Below are 8797 nucleotides of genomic sequence, written 5' to 3'. Positions count from 1 at the left end.
ATAATGTGGTCATAATATTTATAAGTGATCTTTGTCAGCTTTCAGTAAAGTAACAAAAGGTAAGTCTTCTTTTATAAGATATCATGAAGTGTTTATAAGACATTTCCCCTAAGGTAAACTCAAAGTTGTGTGGAAAAGTACAAAGAAACAATACATACACAATGCAAATCATGTTTTATTCAATAAACATATGTATGTAATACATATGTAGTAGTAATATTGAAAAAAGCATGTAGATTTAATATGTAGCTTAATATTTATATATACAAAAAGAAACTAGAAATCAGAAGGTCAATCCCATTTTAACATTTTAACCTTTTCAATTGATATTTAGAAGTGTTATAACACAAGTGTGTGTGTGCAGCTGTTATTTTTTTTATTTATGTCCAGCTTATTGGTTATTTTTGTTCTTGTCCTGAAAATGATAAGCAAAGACACATTTAAATATACAATATAAACATTTATATACAATTTAAGGTGCACAAAAATGTTTTATTTTACAGTCTGGTTAAGCACATTCATGAAAGTTGTACTTTCTAATGTCATGTATAAGGCGGCCAAGAATGCGTGAGGGTGGTTCCTGACAAGCCATTATTCCCATTCAATTACGAAGTGCTCTTTCAAAAGTTTAGTTATCCTGTTGCCATGGTGGTGCCATATATCCTTTTTTTGCATCTTCCTTGTGCGTTCTAAATGTTGCATTGTATATGTTGTATATAAGTTTGTTTTTAAGGCATTATGTGTGCATTATAATGCATTAAGAATAGTCTTAGAATGCATTATAAATACACTCAAAAAACATTTATGTCTTAATTTAATATTTATGTATTTTGATTTGCATATATACATTTTCATCCATTTGGATTACATAGGTTTAACATAAATTAATAACTGGATGTGATTTATATTTTCTGTCAGTCATACATAATTGAAACAGGTCAGATTTATGTAATTGTATTAATAAACTGAATGTGATTCAGGTTTGTCAGTCATACATACATGAAACCTATAAGATTTATGTAATAGTACACAGCAAAATGTCTATGTTAAATTAACATAGAGAAATCTAACAATTTGGCGAGCCAGCCAGGAGAGACTGACAAGACAATTCACCAACTGCAACAAAAATTGAACAGACGAGTCTTGGATTATACAGTTTTTAAGCTGAAAATCAACAGACTGCGTCTTAGGACAATTTATGTGAATATTATTAGTCATTTAAAAGTATACATTGGTATCTTTTCACTTTTGTACCTTATTTATACCTACTTCTGTAAATTTCACAATTTTGTGACACTTCAAAGGATGGCCATTGATTGTAATAATAAAGCTTCTATACTCATTTACATTAACATTTATTCATTTAGCAGACGCTTTTATCCAGAACGACTTACAAGTGAGGAGTACAATAGCGAGTCATCGCGGAGAGGCAAATAGACGCAAAAAGTGCTCAACAATACAAGTTTCAGACTTTGCTTAGAATAGCATATGCTAGAATAGGGAGGGATTGAAGGAAGAGAACGTTTTTATTTATTTTTTTTTAAATGAGATTAAGTGCTCTCAAAAGAGAGATGAGTTTTCAGCTGTCTTTTGAATATTGCCAGGGATTCTGCATTCCAGATGGAGGCGGGGAGATCATTCCACCAGCAAGGAACAGAGAATGTTCTGAAGAGCGATTTAGTGCCTCTCTGTGATGGTACCACAAGCCTTTGCGCATTTAGCGATCGCAGGCTTCTGGTAGGGATGTAGACTCGTAAGAGTGAGTGGAAGTAGGAGGGTGCTGAGCCTGTGGTAGATCTGTAAGCAAGGGTCAACACCTTGAACTTGATGCGAGCAGCAAGTGGTAGCCAGTGCAGAGAGATGGATAGAAGCGTGACGTGGGCTCTTTTGGGCTCGTTAAAGACAAGACGTGCTGCAGCGTTCTGAATCATTTGTAGAGGTTTGTTTGCACATGATGGAAGTCCAGCCAGAAAAGCATTGCAGTAATCAAGCCTAGAAATAACCAGGGCCTGGACCAGAAGTTGTGTTGCATGTTGTGTTAGAACAGGCCTGATTTTCCTGATGTTGTGTAGTGAAAATCTGAATGACCGAGCTCGTCTTTGCAATGTGTTCTTTAAAGTTCAGTTGGTCATCAAAGATTACTCCGAGATTTCTGGCCGACCTTGATGGGGTAATCAATAAAGTACCTAGCTGGATGGTAAAATCGTGCTGTAGAGTTGGATTGGCAGGGAAGACAAGAAGCTCAGTCTTTGCCAGGTTGAGCTGCAGATGATGTTCCTTCATCCATGCCGAGATGTCCACCAGACAGCTTGAGATTTGTGCAGCTACTGTGGGAAATGAAAGGAAGAGCTGCGTATCATCAGCATAGCAATGGTAGGAGAAACCATGTACCTGTATGATGGGGCCCAGTGATGTAGTGTATATGGAGAAGAGGAGGGGTCCATGAACTGAACCCTGAGGAACTCCTGTGATCAGTTGATGAGCTTTGGATACCTCCCATCTCCAGACAACTCTGAAAGACCTACCTGTGAGATAAACCAGTGAAGTGGAGTACCTGTGATGCCCAGCAATAAGAGGGTGGACAGAAGGATCTGATGATTCACAGTATCAAAGGCAGCAGACAGATCTAACAGAATGAGAACTGATGATTTGGAATCAGCCTTCACAATCCGCAGGGATTCAGTGACCGATGGTAATGCAGTCTCAGTTGAATGACCGCTCTTGAAGCCTGATTGTTTGGCATCCAGTTGGTTATTCTGTGAGAGGAAAGATGACACCTGGTTGAACACAACCCGTTCAAGTGTTTTTGCTATGAATGGTAGGAGAGAGACAGGTCTGTAACTGTCTACAACTGTTTAATGTGGGTTTTTCAGCAGTGGGGTTACTTGAGCCTGCTTGGTAATGCGGTAAGGAAAATGCCTGTGTGGAGAGATGTTGATAATGTGTGTGAGTGCTGGTAGAAGTGTGGGAGAGATGGCTTGTAGAAGGTGTGAGGGGATGGGATCTAAAGGGCAGGTGGTGGGATGTCTGGAGAGGAGAAGTTTAGATACTTCTGCCTCAGTGAGGGAATAGAAGATTTGTGGCTGTGGATGTGGAAGGTCTGAGTTCCTGTGTGTGTGGAACTGAGAACTGACTGCTGATGTTTGTTGTTTTGTCAGTGAAGAAATGAGCAAAATCATCAGCAGTTAAAGAGGTGGTGGGGGGTGGTGGAGGGGAACATAGGAGAGAGTTGAATGTTTTGAAAAATGTACGTGTGTTTGAAGTGCTGTTGATCTTGTTTTGGAAATATGTAGATTTAGCGGCATGAACCTCATCAGAAAAGGATGAGAGCAGAGACTGATACTTAACTAGGTCAGATTGGTCTTTGGATTTGCACCACTTTCTCTCTGTCGCCCTGAGTTTGGTCCGGTGTTCACAAAGAACATCAGATAACCAGTGGTTAGAGGGAGTGGCACGTGCTGGCCTGGATGAGAGAGGACAAACATTGTCTAGAGAAGAAGCTAAAGTAGAACATAAAGTGTCTATAGCTGTATTCACATCCAGAGATGAGAATTGTGTGGGTGAGGAAAGGGAGGATGACACGACAGAGGAAAGATGAGCAGGAGAAAGAGAGCGCAGGTTATGTCTGAAGGTATCTGGTAGAGGGGTTGGTGGTGCACAAGTACTCATTGGTCTTGCTGTGGATCCTACGTCTATCGTGTCCAGAGCTGGGTAATCAGTTACATGACAAAATTTGTAATCAGTAATATAACATCATCTGACTGCTTTTGGATTACATTTAGATAACTTTTGTGCTAACCCTTATTTGATGTAATATATTGTAGGATAATCTTGTACTATTTTGACAGAAAAATATATTTCAAAAAATATATTCTATTCACCAACAAGAGCCTCAACAGATTCTTTTTAAACTGCAATGTATGGACAGTTAATACTTCAAAATACTAACACTAATGTACCTGTTAGTGCTTGCTGATAGTAACACTGAATAAAACAAAATCATATCTTATGATTTTAAAACATCTTTAAATTAAGTAAATTTAGAAAACAGCAACATTACAAAAACAAATATTGAAAAACATGAAATTGACAGCAATATTACTACTAAATCAAATATTTCATCTATATTTCAATTATTATTATTATTATTATTATTATTATATTATTTCAGATACATTTCATTTATATTTAACTATATTTCATCTATATTTCCCTCTCACAACCGGAAAAATCTCGAAGAATCACGAACGTATATAAGCGGCAGGTTTATTATGAAAAAAATAGAAATGTTAAAAAAAATTAAAAATTAGGAGAATCAATGTATTGTGAACAACTTACTGCCATTGTGTAAATAATATGTAAACATGATTGGCAATGTCACTTTGTAAAGAAAGACTACGAGCCTGTGCACATAAGCATTCAAACGCACATGCCTATAGACCGAACACGTAATACACGTGCATGCCGTCACCATTTTCACAGATTTGCATTTTTTTAACTTTACACAGAAATGATAACAGTATCTTTTTCAAAAACTCACACTTTGAAATCGGTTTCAATTCTCAGGCTGGCAAAACGCAGTTGTCATGTAAAATGACTTACATTTTGACAAGTATTTGATCTAAAATAGTTCCACACAAATCCACAGCAGAACTGTTGTGTGTTTCCCAGCAAAACACAAGTGGTGTTTCACTGCTGAATTAATCAAGTGCTTTAAAAGAATCGGTTGAATAAATGATTTGCGACTCACTCACTGAGTAATTTACCGCTACCTCTTGGCGGTTTTAGTGTCATATTAAAAAGTATAATTGTATTTGTTTTACCATCATATTTCTATATTCAAAAATGTATATTTGAAACTTCTTATAAAATAATTTGTGCATTTGTAATTGTAGTTCAAATTAATGTTTATTATTTCATCAAGACTTTTCTCAGACAGTGGATGTTTCAGATGAATGTGAGGAGTGCTGGTCTGGTCTTGGTCTCTGTCTCAGCCCCTCAAAGTCTTGGTCTGGACACACTCTGGTCTTGGCCTTGACTTGGTGCCTTCTAGGAGGCCTTTCTTTTAAACTATATAAAGTTTAATGCCAAATGTTTTATCAGTGTTATACATCAGGTGAAAAGTTAAGGAATTAAATGTGTAAGATCCAGTCTTCACTAGACCTGACATATCAGATTTTGGCCTATTCAACACCATGTCAACAGCTTGCCATGTTAACTCTTTTACAAAAGACATGCAGACAGACAAATAACAGAAAGCAAATTTTTATGAAAAAAAAAAAAAAAAATTATTGAATGATCTTAGGTGAATTTTATCAGACCAGATTAGTCTTTGTCTGACCAGCATAAATTCTACAGTTGTTATCGTATAATGTAACATTGCCAAAATAAAAAAAGGAAATGAATGAGTCACAACTGTGAAGTTGAGATGACAATACAGCACACAACATATATAGGCTTACATATACATAAGTAAATAAAAAGTAACAGTAAAGTAAAATATAATGAAAAGTAATGAGTAAATGAATATTGAATATTTTAAGAAATTAGTACATAAGGAAAGATAATGCATATAAAAAAGAAAGAAACAACATGAATGAAGATGTTTGTGGCTGCCATCCAGATGTCACACCAAATAGTGTGTATTAATTTAACACTGCATTCTGTTGCACAAATGTTACCCTTAATATAGGTCTATTCACTATTGAAAGAAAAAATACAGGACAAGTGGCATTGGAAACACTGTATCCTACAGCCACAGGCTTACATCGGTCTTTCCCTGTAAACTGTGTTCGCAAGCTGATGACATAATGCCACTGCAGAGACACGCCCGTGCTCCTCGAGTTGTAACAGTTTCCCAGAAGCCCCTCACTGCACGAGATCCAGAGGGCAGAGACTGGTAGGTTTAGATCCAGGGGGTGGAGACGGGTAGATGCAGGGATATGTAAAGTGGGAGGAGTTGGATCCAGATTCAGGGGTTGAAGATGGGTAGGTTTAGATCCAGGGGGGCAGAGGAAGGTAGGTTTAGGGATATGTAAAGTGGGAGGAGTTGGATCTAGATCTCGTGTTCTGCAGTGAGGACCATCTCCAGTCTTCAGATACATAAATAAAGTAAACAAATGTAAAATAACACTGCATATACTTCACCGTATAAATGAAATTCATATATTATTATTACATTGCGTTGATTCCATATGCGTTTTCCGCATTGCGGAAATCATAGGGCCCTATACATATTAATTCTTTTTGTCTTTTGTTGTTTGATTAACATTAAAACGCAGACAGCAGCAGAGTGGGAATAATAGGATTAATCTTGGATTATGCAACAGAAATTATACAGCTCAGTGCCTTAATTAATAAACCATTGGTTTGTTATATCGGCCTTTTCATGCTATAGCCGATATACCGATGGTTGTAAATTGATCAAAAACCGGTCCATAAATATCGGCGGCCGATGCATCGGTGCATCTCTCGGTGAAGATAAGCAGATAGTAACATCACTATACGATTAACGCTGCATTCACACAGCGCGTCGGCGTGAACGCTTGACGAAGGACGTGTCTGAAGCTTAAGCTGACGTGACTATAGTACAACAGCCAAACACATTACTTTCCAGTGTTGCATGAACGCAACTGTCTAGCAACTGCTCTAGGGTGTTTGCATAAGGCAATCAGATTGGCTGCGTTGGCGCTTGAAAAGTTGAGAAATCTTTAACTTCTGCTGCAAGCAAAGTGAGTGAAGCGAGGCAATGGAACCCACAATTCAGTTCGGCAATGCATGACGGCACCCATTCAAAGTAAATGAGAAGCTTTAACGCTGACGGCCCGTGTGAATGCAGTGTTATGTTTACATTTGTTGTTCAGCTAAACAACATTTTCAACCAATTAAAAAATAAAAAGGAAGAAAAAACATTTACATTTATAAACTTAAATATAGTACATTGATTTGGCGATGCAATTTCTGTCTCTGTCAGATTTAAAAACATTTTACAGCCGACAGAAGATGCAACTCAAATGAATAGTGTGCTTTAGTAGGCTATATTAGATATGTAAAGATTTCAATTCTTCTTTGGACAATATCTGCAGAAGGGTTGATTATAAGTGACGCTCCTTCATACGTAAGTCAGAAAATTGTTCATGCATCAATATGCGAGCTCATGTTTAGGGTGGCAGCTGTCACTGGCTACCATCAGTCCCACTGGATGCTTTTGCTATCAATTGTGTGTCATGTCTTTTCGAAGCCTGTCAATATGCACCAAGAGTAACCAAGAACATAAGAACCAAGAACATAAAATAAATTATATATTCAAATAATTAAAAATGAAAATAATTACAATTAGTAAAAGTGTAATACATAACAGTTGAAATTAAAGTGATAAAAAGACAAACCTGAGCGTTGATTTCTGTATCTTCTGTCCACCTTCAGAGGTCCAAATAGCAAATGAAACCTCTCTACTGTTATTTATATAGCACATGACACAGGATTTCTTTGAAATAACATCACAGCAGTTCCTTGAAATCACATGGCAATGCAGAAAGTGAAAGTGTTTCAATTTGTACTTAACTATTTGTGGTATATATTATAGAAGTAAGTGCAAACACACACACAGAAATCAATCTTTATGCCATTTATTTTACAGATTCTCAACTTTCAGTCATATCTCCTTCACTTCTAAATGTACTGAAGATATTGAGTAATCATTCACAGTAGTAGGTCCCCTTTTAAGGAAATAAGATAAATGTGGGTTGTACATGTCAAATCTGTCAAAATCTGTTCTTCTGAAAATAGATTGGTTAGTGTGAACCATCATCTATCCGGACAATATTCACAGGACCTAAAGACACATTATAGAGATGCAGAAAGCTGGAAAAAACTACAAAATCATGTCCAAAGACCTGGGTGTTCATCACAATAAGACAAATAGTCTACAAATGGAAAGAAAATACAGAGCTGTTGCTACTGTCCAGCAAACATTATATTACTCCAAGCACAATGGACATTGTTTAAAAAAAAAAAAAAAAAAAAACCACTTTCACTATGACTTCAATGAACAGAGACATTTTTTATGCTGATCTGTCACAGAGACGAACTCCGTGATTCCCTCCTCTGGCCATCAGAGGGCGCCATCACCCGAATACTAACGCATTCACACATCTCCATACACGCACTACATTTCATGTGGCACTAATTACCACACCCAGCTGCAGCGCATCACCTGGACTATTTAAGCTGCTCTCAACCTTGCAATCATTGCGAGGTCTTGTACTACTACGGTTTGCATTTCTGAGCTTTCTTTATTGTGTTTGTCTGCCTGTTATTGACCCAGTCTGCTACTCGTTTACGATTCTCTGCTGCCTGCCCTTTGGACTATTTGCTCTGTATTGGACTTGTGATTGATATCTGCCTGCCCTGATCTACTGCCTGTTCTACGACCACGATTCTGTCTTTTCCCTGCTGTACCTGTTTGCCACTGTTTGACCCTTGCCTGTTTGACCACGAGAACTGTTTAATAAAGCCTGCTTATGGATCCCACTTTGTGTGACGATTCGTTACATTATCTATGTACAGGTGCTGGTCATATAATTAGTATATCATCAAAAAGTTGATTTATTTCACTAATTCCATTCAAAAAGTGAAACTTGTATATTATATTCATTCATTACACACAGACTGATATATTTAAAATGTTTATTTCTTTTAATTTTGATGATTATAACTGACAACTAAGGAAAATCCCAAATTCAGTATCTCAGAAAATTAGAATATTACTTAAGACCAATACAAAGAAATGATTTTT

At 37.0% G+C, this 8797-nt stretch overlaps 1 long non-coding RNA gene across 2 annotated transcripts; it reads right to left on the bottom strand.

Moving 5' to 3' along the window:
- Window positions 1–4889: 4889 nt before the first annotated feature.
- LOC127510074 (uncharacterized) lies at window positions 4890–7482 on the bottom strand. 2 transcript variants are annotated; one of them, XR_007929456.1, is made up of 2 exons: window positions 7389–7482; window positions 4890–6092 (listed from the first exon to the last, which is right to left on the bottom strand). It is a non-coding gene; the product is annotated as an uncharacterized LOC127510074 (long non-coding RNA). The 2 variants fall into 2 exon arrangements; XR_007929455.1 differs by having other exon boundaries at window positions 4890–7241; window positions 7389–7447.
- Between the last annotated feature and the right edge of the window lie 1315 nt (window positions 7483–8797).

Source organism: Ctenopharyngodon idella, chromosome 3 (assembly GCF_019924925.1).
Source record: "Ctenopharyngodon idella isolate HZGC_01 chromosome 3, HZGC01, whole genome shotgun sequence".
NCBI classification, from domain to species: Eukaryota; Metazoa; Chordata; class Actinopteri; order Cypriniformes; family Xenocyprididae; genus Ctenopharyngodon; species Ctenopharyngodon idella.
The sequence above is the reverse complement of the archived record's forward strand: the minus strand, read 5'-3'. Positions and strand labels throughout refer to the sequence as shown.